The 12,599-nt window shown below is 41.3% G+C and overlaps 1 protein-coding gene across 5 annotated transcripts in view; it reads right to left on the bottom strand.

The window, feature by feature from the left end:
* ADISSP (adipose secreted signaling protein) overlaps positions 1–12,599 on the bottom strand; it is a 183,612-nt gene that overhangs the window by 87,711 nt on the left and 83,302 nt on the right. The window lies entirely within an intron of this gene.

Here is a 12,599-nt window from a genome sequence, read left to right as displayed (position 1 = left end):
TTAACCCTATCACAGACTTGCCACTACTTTGCAAACCTGGTAGAGGGGCTTCTCAGTCTCTCTGGGCATGTGCCAACTTTGCACCTTGGCCGCTTAGCATGAGACCTGGCGCCGCTAAGTCTGGGCAGAGCAGCCATATGCCAGGGTGGCTCTTAAATTCTCTTCCTTGCTAACAAAAGGTTTAACACTCCCATATCCTGGGCTGCCTTTGAAGCTTGGAGTAGCCACTCTGTCTCTGGCGTGTTACATGAAAATCCCCATATGCCTAACATGTTGGTACAATTAAAATAGGAGAACTTTAATTCATCCATTTTTTATATAACTCTATAAAAATTGCGCGACAGGATAGTCCCCCTGAGGAAGCTGTTACCGCAAAACGCGTAGGGCGGCTATTGAGGACAGTTGTGGAGGAGAAGCTGCACACTGGAAGGAACGCACAAATCCCGTGGAGGTCTGCGCTCACCCACCAGGGCACTGTAGGAGGTCTGAGTATAGGACAGGCGGAGGACGTCAGGATCCAGACGCTCACAAATCAACATCAGTCGGAGGATACTGTGTCCTATATGTTGAATGCCCACATGCGAGTCAATTTTTTTTTTTTTTTTACCTTACTTCCATTTTATATTTGGAGAAAACTTGTTTTGCACTATGTATCTCCCTCTTGCATTAGAGGCGACCCAGGAAAGCAAAATGCAATAGGATAAAGCACCTATCCACATCTATCAGAGATTACTCTATCCTTTGAAAAACGTGACTACCAACACTGGAATGAGAATGGAGTTTTGTTGTTCCTGATGGCCTAGGTGTGTATTGGGTTTACGGTCATTTACTAAAATGTCTCCGATAGCTAAATAAGTTACTTTTGCTGTGAACAAGATGTTGTTGGCAAGATGCTGGTTATGAAACGTGCTAGTTTAGCTTGACTCACCCATTTGCCTAGCTGGGCTGTTGGCCGGTGGCCTGAATATGTTTCCTCGATAGGTTTTTCTGGCACGCAAGCTCTTCAGACTTTTAACTGCGGCAGACCGGGAGCGTATTCAGCTCTGAGCGCAGTACAAACGTGATCACAGAAATACAACTACCAGGCATCTCTGAAATAGTGAGGGTCCCCTGGTTGATATCATGCGGTATCCCGATTGCTGTATATACCCGTAGCTTAGTAACTAATAAATTGTATTTGACTAACTACTGGTATTGATATTATTCATGTGTGTATTCGTGGCTGAAATCGACAATCCGAAACAATCTCTTGAATAAGTATTTTCCTGCCAGAACAGCATATACCCTGTATTTAGATATTGCTGTGAGTCACTTGCACACTACCTTTTTGTATCACTTTTGAAGGGATTGACTGCATTTCCAGGAATGTTTCCCTAAACTGGGTTCTTGTTTTAGTGACCTAGGGAGGCGAGTGGAACAACGGTCTGGTTGTAACACACACAAACAAACACACACGGTTTCAGGCATGGACAGTAAGTGGAAGGTTTGAAATCGGACTCCAACTGGATTAACAGGAAGAAAATAAGGAACATTTAACTGGTCAGTCCAGTCCCATGTCTGGCAGTCCAAGCACTGTCTGACCTGAGGGGCTGGATCACAGTGTTGCTTTCCTCCGTGGCCAAACCAGGGGACAAACCAGGGGATATACGCATCTGTGTCCCTCTTCTCCTAAGACCTTCAATCAATTTCCTGTCCCAAGCAGGTTAGAGCTATAGGCCCTCACACCTTTTAACCGCTTATAGTGGCACTGTACCTTTAACAACCTCTAACCACCGCTTCACCTTCCCTATTGTTCCTAATTAAAAGAAAAAAAAAACTTTTTATAGTTCACTAATAAGTACTTTTTTCCCCCCTTAATGGTCATGTGGTTTACATTCATTAGACCACAAAATAAAACAAACCTTTTAAAATGGCATTAAAGGATTTTTATTCCATTTTAAAAAGGTTTTCCTACCCCTTTTGTACGGGAAGAAGCAAAGGGAGCTCTTATTCTAATCTCTATAACAGCAGTTGTCAAAAAAAAAAAAAAAAAAATCACGCCAGTTATAATGTGTCCCCAGTTCGAACAGCACGAGCTCTCCTTTAACCATTGACAAGCCACTTTATCTCCGTGCCTCAGGTACCCAATTGCATTGTAAGCTATTCAAGTCAGGACACCATTGTACCTGCATAATTCTATATACTGCGAAACAAACAAGGGCAACACTTCTTAAAAAATTAATTAAAAAAAAATTGTACTGTATTTCATACAGTATTACACCCTCCCCCCCCTAACTGGGCAAAGACCCACAACTGGCCCATTTGGAAGGAAATCAGAGAAATTAAAGAAACATTTCTATGTATCCTGTATCTAATACATTACATCAATTACATGTATTAAGATACCAAATGGAAATATGTTTCCAGAGAAAGGAGGAATGCTGGAGAAAAGGTCCTAGTCTGAAGCTATATGGTGGACGTTCCATGGGAAATTTGTGGAAGGGTTGTGGATTTTACTGAAATGGTAGTGGGTTCGTGCAACCACACTCATGTGAATGGGCTTAAAGGTGTCACCCAACACCAGAAGAGGTCTTATTGAATACCAGCGCTTGGTAAATATAGAACTGACCCAGTTACGCTGATAAGGCGGTTACATTGTTTAGGTCTTCCCCGTTATAGCAGGTAGTTCTAAGGGGGTTACATTCTTAATCTACTGATATGTTCTATAGCAGGGGTGTGCAAACTTTCCCCCCCTGCGCCCCCTGCCTACTCTCCCCCCTGCTCACATTGTCCCCGGCGTTCTGACATGTGGCGTCACGTTGCCATGCCGCCGGAGACAAGGAAAGAGAACCTAGAGGCCTTGCGCACAATCCCCGGCATTTAATATAAATGCTTTGGAGAAGAGCGCGCCCCCCAGTTGGAGCCCCCTCTTCTATACAATACATCAATTGATCCCTATGAGTTAAATTTTATTCATTTTAATGGGGCTTCAACCTTCAGCAGCTTTAAAGCATATTGAATAGATATGTATAGGTGGGTGTATAATATTTATGTAATATTTTTTACTTTATTTTTACACACCACTGCATACCACCACTCTTCAACCATTGACTTCCTTTCAAACAGTTGTTTGTTCACGATGCTAAACATCCGTACACCAATTTGCTACTAATTACCAGCACATTTTTCTCACAGATTAAATTGTCAGCAGTCCAAAGTACGGAAACACAATCTATGTTCAAACTAACAAGTGCCGTTAACGTCTGTTCATCAGATGCGCTTCATGAACCAGAAGCAGCAGAAACAAGGCACCGTTGTGCTGAAGAACGTTCATTATCTATGGAAGCGGCATGGGAGATGTCTACATTTACGTCGAAATCCCACGCGTGAGGTTTACCGGGGAAATGTTGCAGCAAAAGTACTTCTCTTTATTAACAGACTAATTATACCAATTACATTTTTTTTTAGATATTATTTTCAATCTAAAATGAAATATAAAACAGTCAGTCACTTAGGTATGATTAGATATCTGTAGTTCAAACAAAATTTGGACACCAGGAAAAAGGCCAGTTACACATGGCGGGAGGGGGGGGGGGAGGAATGTTCATTGAGTTCAACCTTTTAAATTTAAATGACAGATACTCATGCTATATTTTTTTATTTCCAGTACATTGATCCAGAGGAAGGCAAAACGGAATACTCCAGCCAAACATTATCCAATGGTGTCCCATAAGAGGAAAAGTAAATTCCTTCTTAAAGTAATAGCAATCCGCTTTCAAAATGTATAACCCGCCATTTACCTGCCCAACATACAAGTTTCTCCAAGTCCTCATAATCATCAAAAAAACAAGTTGAAAAGTAGGGGTCCCAGTACAAATCTTGGGGTACTCCATTTACAACTTTAGGCCAAAAATAGGTTATATTTATGATAATTCTGTTGTCTATCCTTCAACCAGTTGCCAATTGAGGTGCAAATATTTTTACCCAGACCAATATGCTTTATTTTGTACACCAACCTCTTGTGGCACCGTATCGAAAGCCTTTGCGAAATCTAAGTAGACTACAATTACATTCCTCTGGTCTAAATTCTTAGTTACCCACTCAAAGAAACTAATGAGCTTCGTTTGGCACGACCTGGTCTTCATAAATCCATGCTGACTATTACTAATAATTGTGTTATCCATTAGGTATTCCTGAAAAGTATCCCATAGTAAACCTTCAAGTAACTTCCCCACTATTGAAGTCAGGCTTACACTTCTCATTCGCTGGTTGTGATCTAGCTCCCCTTTAAAGCAGTGACACATTCCCCTTATTTGTATATGTTAGAAATATCGGGGAAGGGAGGAGAGGGCGAGGGGAAGCTCTTGCTACAGTCTATTAAGATGTGTGGTGCCAGGGGTAAGGAGGCAATTGGACAAACATATACCTGCCTAAGCAAGTACAAAAAGACCCCTTCAGTAACAGCACTCACTAAAGTAGTGTATAGTGTATGTGTTAAAACGTAAACTTTAACGGTTCATATATTTAATATAAGATAAGACAAAAATAGCCTAACAGACAGCACATATAACGAATACACAAAGCTAGTCATAGAAAATTGTTAAAACAATTATTACATCATATACTCTTCGTCTGGGCACTGCTAATTGGTGCCAGTATATCATTGGAAGGGCTAGTGGCTGGTGGTGTTCACCAAAACATGGCTAAATTGTGGTGTCCTAGATAAAGCGAATAAGCTGGGTTGCTATATACGCTACTTAATTTAGCATAGGTGTATAGTTGAACACCATATGCTAGATACCACTCGACCACAGTCATTCATACATACACTCAGCATGGTGTATTGGTGAACTCCACCAATATTATTCTGGCCGAGTAAATTGCCAGTACAAATGAGGTGTACAGGTAGCAATCAGTCTGTAGATAGACACAGCGTTAAATGTGGTCTTAGAGTATTGTATGCTCGATATATATATCAAGGAGCAGGCTACCAAATTGCCATGTTAAATCAACTCCCAATAAAAGTATTTATCAAACAGGAGTGGTTCTTGTATATCACAAAGACATTATAATAGCCCCCAATGAGAGAGTATTCACAATACAAGTTAATATACCTGAATAAAATCAGGATAGGCTACTATGGAGCTAAGGAGACAAATGAAGTGATTACAGTAATGTGGTCATGGTGTACTGTTAATCTCATTGCTCTAGTCGATGTCCAGATAATTGAAACATGACCTAGGTGTGATGTAATCCTAACCGGAAGTGACGCGAGACGCGGAACCGGTGAACAGCAAACGCACGTGGAGAGAGAACCAAGTGACCGGGAAGCGGCTTGTACCCTTACCTCCACGGCGCGAGACGTCCTCGGGCGCCCAACAACTTGTGTGTCCATTTTACATGTACACAATGTGAGTTCATATATATCGTTGTGCTTATTTTAAGATACATTTTTATTGGTCTGCACAATTGGGCTCGCTCCTCTTTCATGTCTCCTTGAGAATTATCAGCAACACTGTACCGTGATCCAGTCATCCCTTACTGCATCAATACCAGACCACATCACCTACTAGCAATATACCATCCTAATCCAGTCATCTGAGTTTATCTCTTACTGCTTATATGATCCGACCACACTGTAAGTAGGCATTCTATAGGAGCCAAGATTCCTTTTATATGAAGACTTGTCAAACAGTGGTACACTATATTTGTCCTTTCTCTTATCCTTGGGGTAATCCGGATACTACGTTCCCTTTGAATCCTGGACATCACTGCATTCTTTAGGGAACCTAAACCACTCCCATCAGAGGTTGAGATCTATCCACTACCTTACACTGTTTTATTGTTGTTTATACACACACTATTTTTGAGCACTTATGTTTATGTGATTATCACATTAGTGAGCACATTGTTTCACTTTCATTTTATTGTGTTTAAGCGCCGTTCAAATCACTTGGGTATCTAATAGTGACAAAGCCCATAGGGGATGTAAATAAACAAGTAAAGCCAATATCTGTGCTGTGCTTAAACATGAAGAAAATAAATGTACAGAGCATTATACAGATTCCTGTATTACATGTGCGTAAATTAATCTCTGGAAAATCGCTGTGCACATATGATTAAAGCTATATAAATAAAACTATACAGTACATTAGACTGTCACACTGTAATAAAACAAAAGTTTAACACAGATTACACCGTAAAACACTATGAATGTGCAATCTGAAATGGCATTTGGATATATTCACACATACTGTACTTCAGCCCTCTGTGTGCTCTCACAGCTCATCTCTTCACCTGTTCCCAGGCTGCAATGGGTCAGGCCATTAATCCATAGCAAAATTATATTTGACAACTAGTCATTCCATTTCATCTATTTAAACTCACATTCAACGGGAAGAACTAGATAAAAACAAATCCATCCAAGCCAAGATATATATCTAATGGTCTACAGACAAGTGACATAACATAAAACACAGACAAAGCTCAGTGCACATCCAGAAAAACTTATATACGGTACAGTGCCTAAATATACATGTATAAATAACTAATAAATAAAATGGTCTTTTAGTTTAACATTTTGGCCAAATTGTTGTAAGCCCTTGAGCCAAACTTCACGGCAGACCACGTTCAAGGGTCCCTACACTAATATAAATTCTTAATAACCTGTGCATTGCCAGGGAGAATGGGCTTACAACAATTTGGCCAAAATGTTAAACTAAAAGACCATTTTATTTATTAGTTATTTATACATGTATATTTAGGCACTGTACCGTATATAAGTTTTTCTGGATGTGCACTGAGCTTTGTCTGTGTTTTATGTTATGTCTCTGGTTTTAAATATAAATTGCCATGCTCAGTAGCACTCCTCTGTGAAACTTATATGCTTATATATATGTTGTGGGTATTTTGGGGGTTCAATTTGAGCTTGTAGGTGTTCTGTATGTTCTACAGACAAGTGTCAGGAGTTGTACTGCAGGAACCCGGGGAGTCTGGTAGCAAGACCAGTGCAATGCAATGTGATGAAGAAAGCTGCATTATGGTTTCAGATGTCAAGGTCACGGGAAGGTCTGCAATGTTTGCTTTCTATCCGAGACCCAAATGAGTGACAGATCAAACTTAAAATGATCATCCCCGTCTCTCAGGCTCGGAAAATAATCTTACATAACCAATTGGAAAATCAAATGACAGAAGATCAGAGGATCTTCAACAGAAGTTCATCGGTGGTGCACACCAAGGCGGTTAAAAACTTCACACTCACTAAAATAAATCAGAGCACATGAATAAGTGACACCGTGAAGACAAACATTTTATGTAATAAAATCAAAGAGAAGTGTGGCTGGGATGTGTAATGTTGGCCGAGAGAAAAAGTGGTTCCTTTAGCTCAGGGACCCGAGATATGTGATTATATAATGTGACCAATGTTAGTAATAATGTTGGTATTTATGAATGTGTCTGAAACACGCCACCCTTAGATCCCTGTGATCACGGCATTCATTGTGTTGTTGTAACTAGAAGCAGCAAATAGTTGCAAATTGTATTGGGATACAAAGCAACTCACTCTGCAGCCGTCATTGCAGGTGTAAGGAAATTGCCTGGAAGGTGGATATGCTCGATGTACGAGATAGAGAAGATTCAGCCCTTCTACATACGAACTGCTGCCAAGTGCTGAATAGCTTAATGAAATCCCATCAGGTACAGTAAGTGATGCCGGGATAACAGTATACAGGGGATGGTCTCGTGGATCTGTTTAATAAATGAAAGGAACCACTGTTTCTCTCAGCAAACATTATACGTCCCAGCCACACATTCCTTTGATTTTATTACATTAAATGTTTGTCTTCACGTTGTCACCGGTTCACTTCTTCATGGGCAGTGATTAATTTTAGCGATATAGTAAATGTTTCATTTTAACAGCCTAGGTGTGCACCACCAACGTATTTCCTTTTGAAGATTCTCTGACCTGTCATTTGATTTTCCAATTGGTTATCCCTTATCCTCAGTACATGGGTACCACCCCGTTGTCACTCTAGAGGCAATTAGGCACAACCACATTACTCCGTTTTCTACAAAACATAATCTGATTTTGTTGCTTGTAGAGCGGTGTGATCTCTTTGGGTTGTGTCTGAATAATCTTACCCTAAATGTAATCTACCCATGATCACAGGGATGTGAACTCCCAAAGGGAGCAGCATCGTTATCTCCCTTTAAATTGTCTCATGGATGATTAAAGGGCTAAAGAGGTCATTCCAGGCAAACCACTCTTGTGGCAAGATCAAAAGCATGTCTCTCCTTACATTCCCAGCACACTATGTCAGTGGTCGTGTTTAAAAGATCTTCCTCCATATTGTATTGTCCCCTTTTTGGAAATACTGATCCCGCTGCCTCTCTAACCGCCCCAATCCCTGGAGCACCTCCGCAAATAAAAGGCACACAAAGAAAGAGCACGAGAAAGCTAGCAAATTATCAAAAGTATAAGTGACAAAGTGCAATATAAAAACACTTCCACAAAAGTAGAAACACTGCTGCACACAGTTTTGTTAAAGAGGAGCAGGTAAAATCAGGTAAGGGGAGGGGGAGCAGGTAAAATCAGGTAAGGGGAGGGGGAGCAGGTAAAATCAGGTAAGGGGAGGGGGAGCAGGTAAAATCAGGTAAGGGGAGGGGGAGCAGGTAAAATCAGGTAAGGGGAGGGGGAGCAGGTAAAATCAGGTAAGGGGAGGGGGAGCAGGTAAAATCAGCTAAGGGGAGGGGGAGCAGGTAGAGATACAGGAATCCAGCTTTGATGCTCCTCTAGGAAAGTTCTCTTTGTTTCCGTCATGCCCTCTCGGCGTTCATCCGGGTGTCCTCAGTTGTAGTTCATGCGTGGTACTTTCCAGTGTGCCTCAGTGACATCTGTACGTCCGGCCGTAACACGCACTGATGTCAGCAACGACATCAACACGTTTCGCTGGAAAACTGCATCCACAGGCGGTCTGACGTGCACTACTCAAAGAGCCCATGATATGCTCCCCATTTTTTCAATTAGCATACTTAGTCATGGATTTTTAAGTATCAAAATTGATTCTATATCATATTAATGGACTGGTATTTATTAATTTGTTAACTTGTATGAAAATCCCCTAGAAAATCATTGGGGACATGAAGTCCCTGAAAAGCCAGACCCCCATATCCTAGCAAAAACAGCCGTAGGGCACTCAAAGAGTTAATTCTTGGTGACACTTTTGTGTTGGTGGGGGAGGGGAAGGTTGTGGGGTGTTTTTAACCATTTTGTACCAAGGCTATTTATGGAGCCTCCTCTTTCAAAACAGAATTCCCTCATCCTTGAGAAGCAATTATTATTCCATCATTAGTTAAACAATTACTGTAAGGATAAGAGGACAATAAGTGACTCCTGAAATAGAGAGTACAACTTTGCTGCTGACAAGACAAACCCTTTTCCCAGGGCATAAAATATTCACTTAAGTGGTAAACCAATATAATACCAAGTATCACTTAAGTGACCATGCAGGTTGTTTTTGTCTGACAACAGTCACCTCGTAGTACTGTATATTGAATACCCCCTGAAGGTCATATTTACTAATTGGTGCCAAGACGTAATCCATGCGAGATCTTTTGGGGAAAGCCTTTTTTTTTCTAATGGGCAATTCTTTCATAATTTACTTAGCGGAGAGTTGATAATGGGTAGACTTTCTCTCTGAAGTAGTCTGTTTACTCCCCTTGAAAATTTCTCTAGGTGAGGGCTGTCAAAACCCCTATTCTTTGGAAGGACGCATACCTGACAGACTAAGCATGCGCAGTATACATCGGACATGAAAACATGCCGACTAATTAGCAGTGCATCATACTGGTGCAGACCAGGCAGAATAATGGAACACATAAAAAGGCAAAAGTAAGAAAGGTTAACAGATGTAATTCTAGCCCGGTGAAAATACGGAACAGATAGTCACAGACTGACTGGGAAAATGAACGGGGTATACAAATCGGGAAAAATAAGGGATGGGTTTCAAGTGTTCATCATCTAATCTATGTAGGACCAGACTCCGCCAGCACTGGTTATGCAGCTCAGCGCTTGTGTGAGTTCTTCCCAGGGGAACGCAAATGACGTATATAAAGCCTGGCTGAATGTACTTCTGATAATTGAAGATGGGTGGTTATTATATTCACTGCTTAAGATAGAAATGCAATGTAATGCATCAGAGTACATTTTGCAGCATATAATCTGATAATCTAATTCCACAGTTCTTTTAAACAGAGCGCGCCTGCTTTGATGCTGGCAATAACCAGGCCAGATATTGCCTATCTGCAAACAAACTGTTAAACATATTCTTAAAAACATCCAAATTCACTCTGTATGCAGTGTAACTACAACAATCTCCAAAATAATATAACAGGACAATGCCTGCCTGTCCTCCATGGAGAACAGTGAATTCAAATACAGAGCATGCTCTTATAACAGAGTGAATATTATGACCGATTACCACTAAATGGAGCCTGAAAATGAATGAAGAGGGAGTCACACTTTCCAAATCACTGTTTTGGAGAACAAAAAGCACTGGTCAAAATCGGATGTTTTCTTGCAAATTACCCCGCTACACAGACTCCCGTGAAAACCAAAAACGTTAGAAGATTAAGTTGACGACGCACATTAAAAACGCAGATGCGCCTGCAACGCTGTCTCCCACCTACCCGTGTAGGTAACCAACAAAACTAAAAGCATATAATTATAGACAAACGCCTACAAGAACAGGAAAATGTGGCGCTCAAAGGGTTAATATGAAAATGTAGCGAAAACCAAATGTTAGAGGGTGATGCACTGTCCAATAGTCATAAATAGTTTGAGAAAAGCGTAATAATACTTGGAGTGAGTGAACACACAGAGGTGTACAAGGCAGTTACCCAACAATGAGCCCAGCCACACGCGCGATACAGAAAACGCCTCCAGTAAGCCCAAAACCATTTACTTTAATGTATCTACATGTCCGTTCCAGCGTAGGTCTTTGTCCTAAGTTGCTGCTGCCGATAGATCACCAGTCCTGTTAAAGATCTGTACAGCACGGGAGTGGGCAACTCCAGTCCTCAAGAGCCACCAACATGCCAGGTTGTCAGGATATCCCTGCTTCAGCACAAGTGGCTCAGTCTTCGATTGAGTCACCGGTGCAGAGGCAGGGATATCCTTAAAACCTGACCTACTGGTGGCCCTTGAAGGCTGGAGTTGGCCACCCCTGCTGGTACTGCAGGGTGTTCAAAAGCGAGTGCACATTCCTTGCTGTATCATGCAAACTAATTCGTACCATTTTGGCCAAATCTATTCTCGGTATGTGATGCAATTAGACCAGAGCAGAACCGTTTCCATTGTGTGCGATGGTTTTGCTCTGTGCAGTCATTGTAATCCGCATCACAAACACAAAATGAGGATGAAGATAGACAAGTTAACTCCTTTGCTGGCAACAAGGCATTGCTCTCTCTGCAGCACGAGAGGCTAAATGGACATAAGTTACAGTATGTGTGCATTGTGGTGTATTGAAAGTAATAAGTTCTGAAAAAGAAAGTATTATATACATCTGTCTCCCAACGTTCCACTTATTCAATTGTAAGCTCCCTGGGACAGCAATGTATTTTCCTATTGTCTGACTTTGTTGCATTTATTTTATAATTCCTTGTACTGTATTGTGTCTTTGTAAAGCGCAGAGTACACTGTGGGAGCTATATAAAAGATATATAGCTCAACCCCGTTATAAGCGGATTTGCGTTGTAGTGGATCGTGCTATAACACGCTCAGCGTGGCTCCCGATTTAAAAACAGCTAAGGTTTTTTTTATTTGTATTATTATAACATTCAATGCTTTGTTACACACACACCGAACCCATGACCTTTCATACGCTAGTAGCAATTCTCTAGCTGCTACACCACAGGGTTGGTGTGATGTCATTGACTCTATAAACAAACAACTTGAGTTTGTTTTATAGTGTCAATGACATCACACCAACCCTGTGGTGTAGCAGCTAGAGAATTGCTACTAGCATATGAAAGGTTCTGGGTTCGATTCCTGCATGGTATGATATAATTTATAAATGATTATTTTATATAATCATTTATAAAATATTAATAAATGATACATTATAATTAAAATAAAATAATAATACGCACGTGGACACAGCCTGATGGAGCAGGGAGAGGAGAGAGCTGCAGATGCCGGGCAAGTCCTCGCGTGTCAGCCATTTCGCGATCCCGGTTATAACGCAGTCTCATTATGTGAACCCCGAGCACCGCATTATAACGGGGTTCAGCTGTACATACTGTGATAGAGTCAGTGTCAAATTCCTCCTGGGCAGAGGCTAGTTACAGGTGTAGCTAATTAGCAGAGAACTCCTGAAGAAACTGGAGTTTTAAAAGGCAGATAGAGTGCTGCCAATCTGAGAGACTGTTTTTCCCAGAGAAGGGGGAGAGAGAAACTTCTCCCTAGCCAGGAGAAAGATGGCTGGCCTCATTCCTAGGCTTGCTGGACGTTGGTCACAGTGCCTGGGTTGCACACCCAGGAAGCAAGGACATGTCTGCTGTGGAAGCAGGGCTATGCTGCCCAGGACATTGGATCCAGAGGGATGTCCTGAACTCTCGTGGGA

Source organism: Ascaphus truei, chromosome 1 (genome assembly GCF_040206685.1).
Source record: "Ascaphus truei isolate aAscTru1 chromosome 1, aAscTru1.hap1, whole genome shotgun sequence".
NCBI lineage: Eukaryota > Metazoa > Chordata > Amphibia > Anura > Ascaphidae > Ascaphus > Ascaphus truei.
Note: the sequence above shows the minus strand (reverse complement) of the source record. Positions and strands in the feature narration are given on the sequence as shown.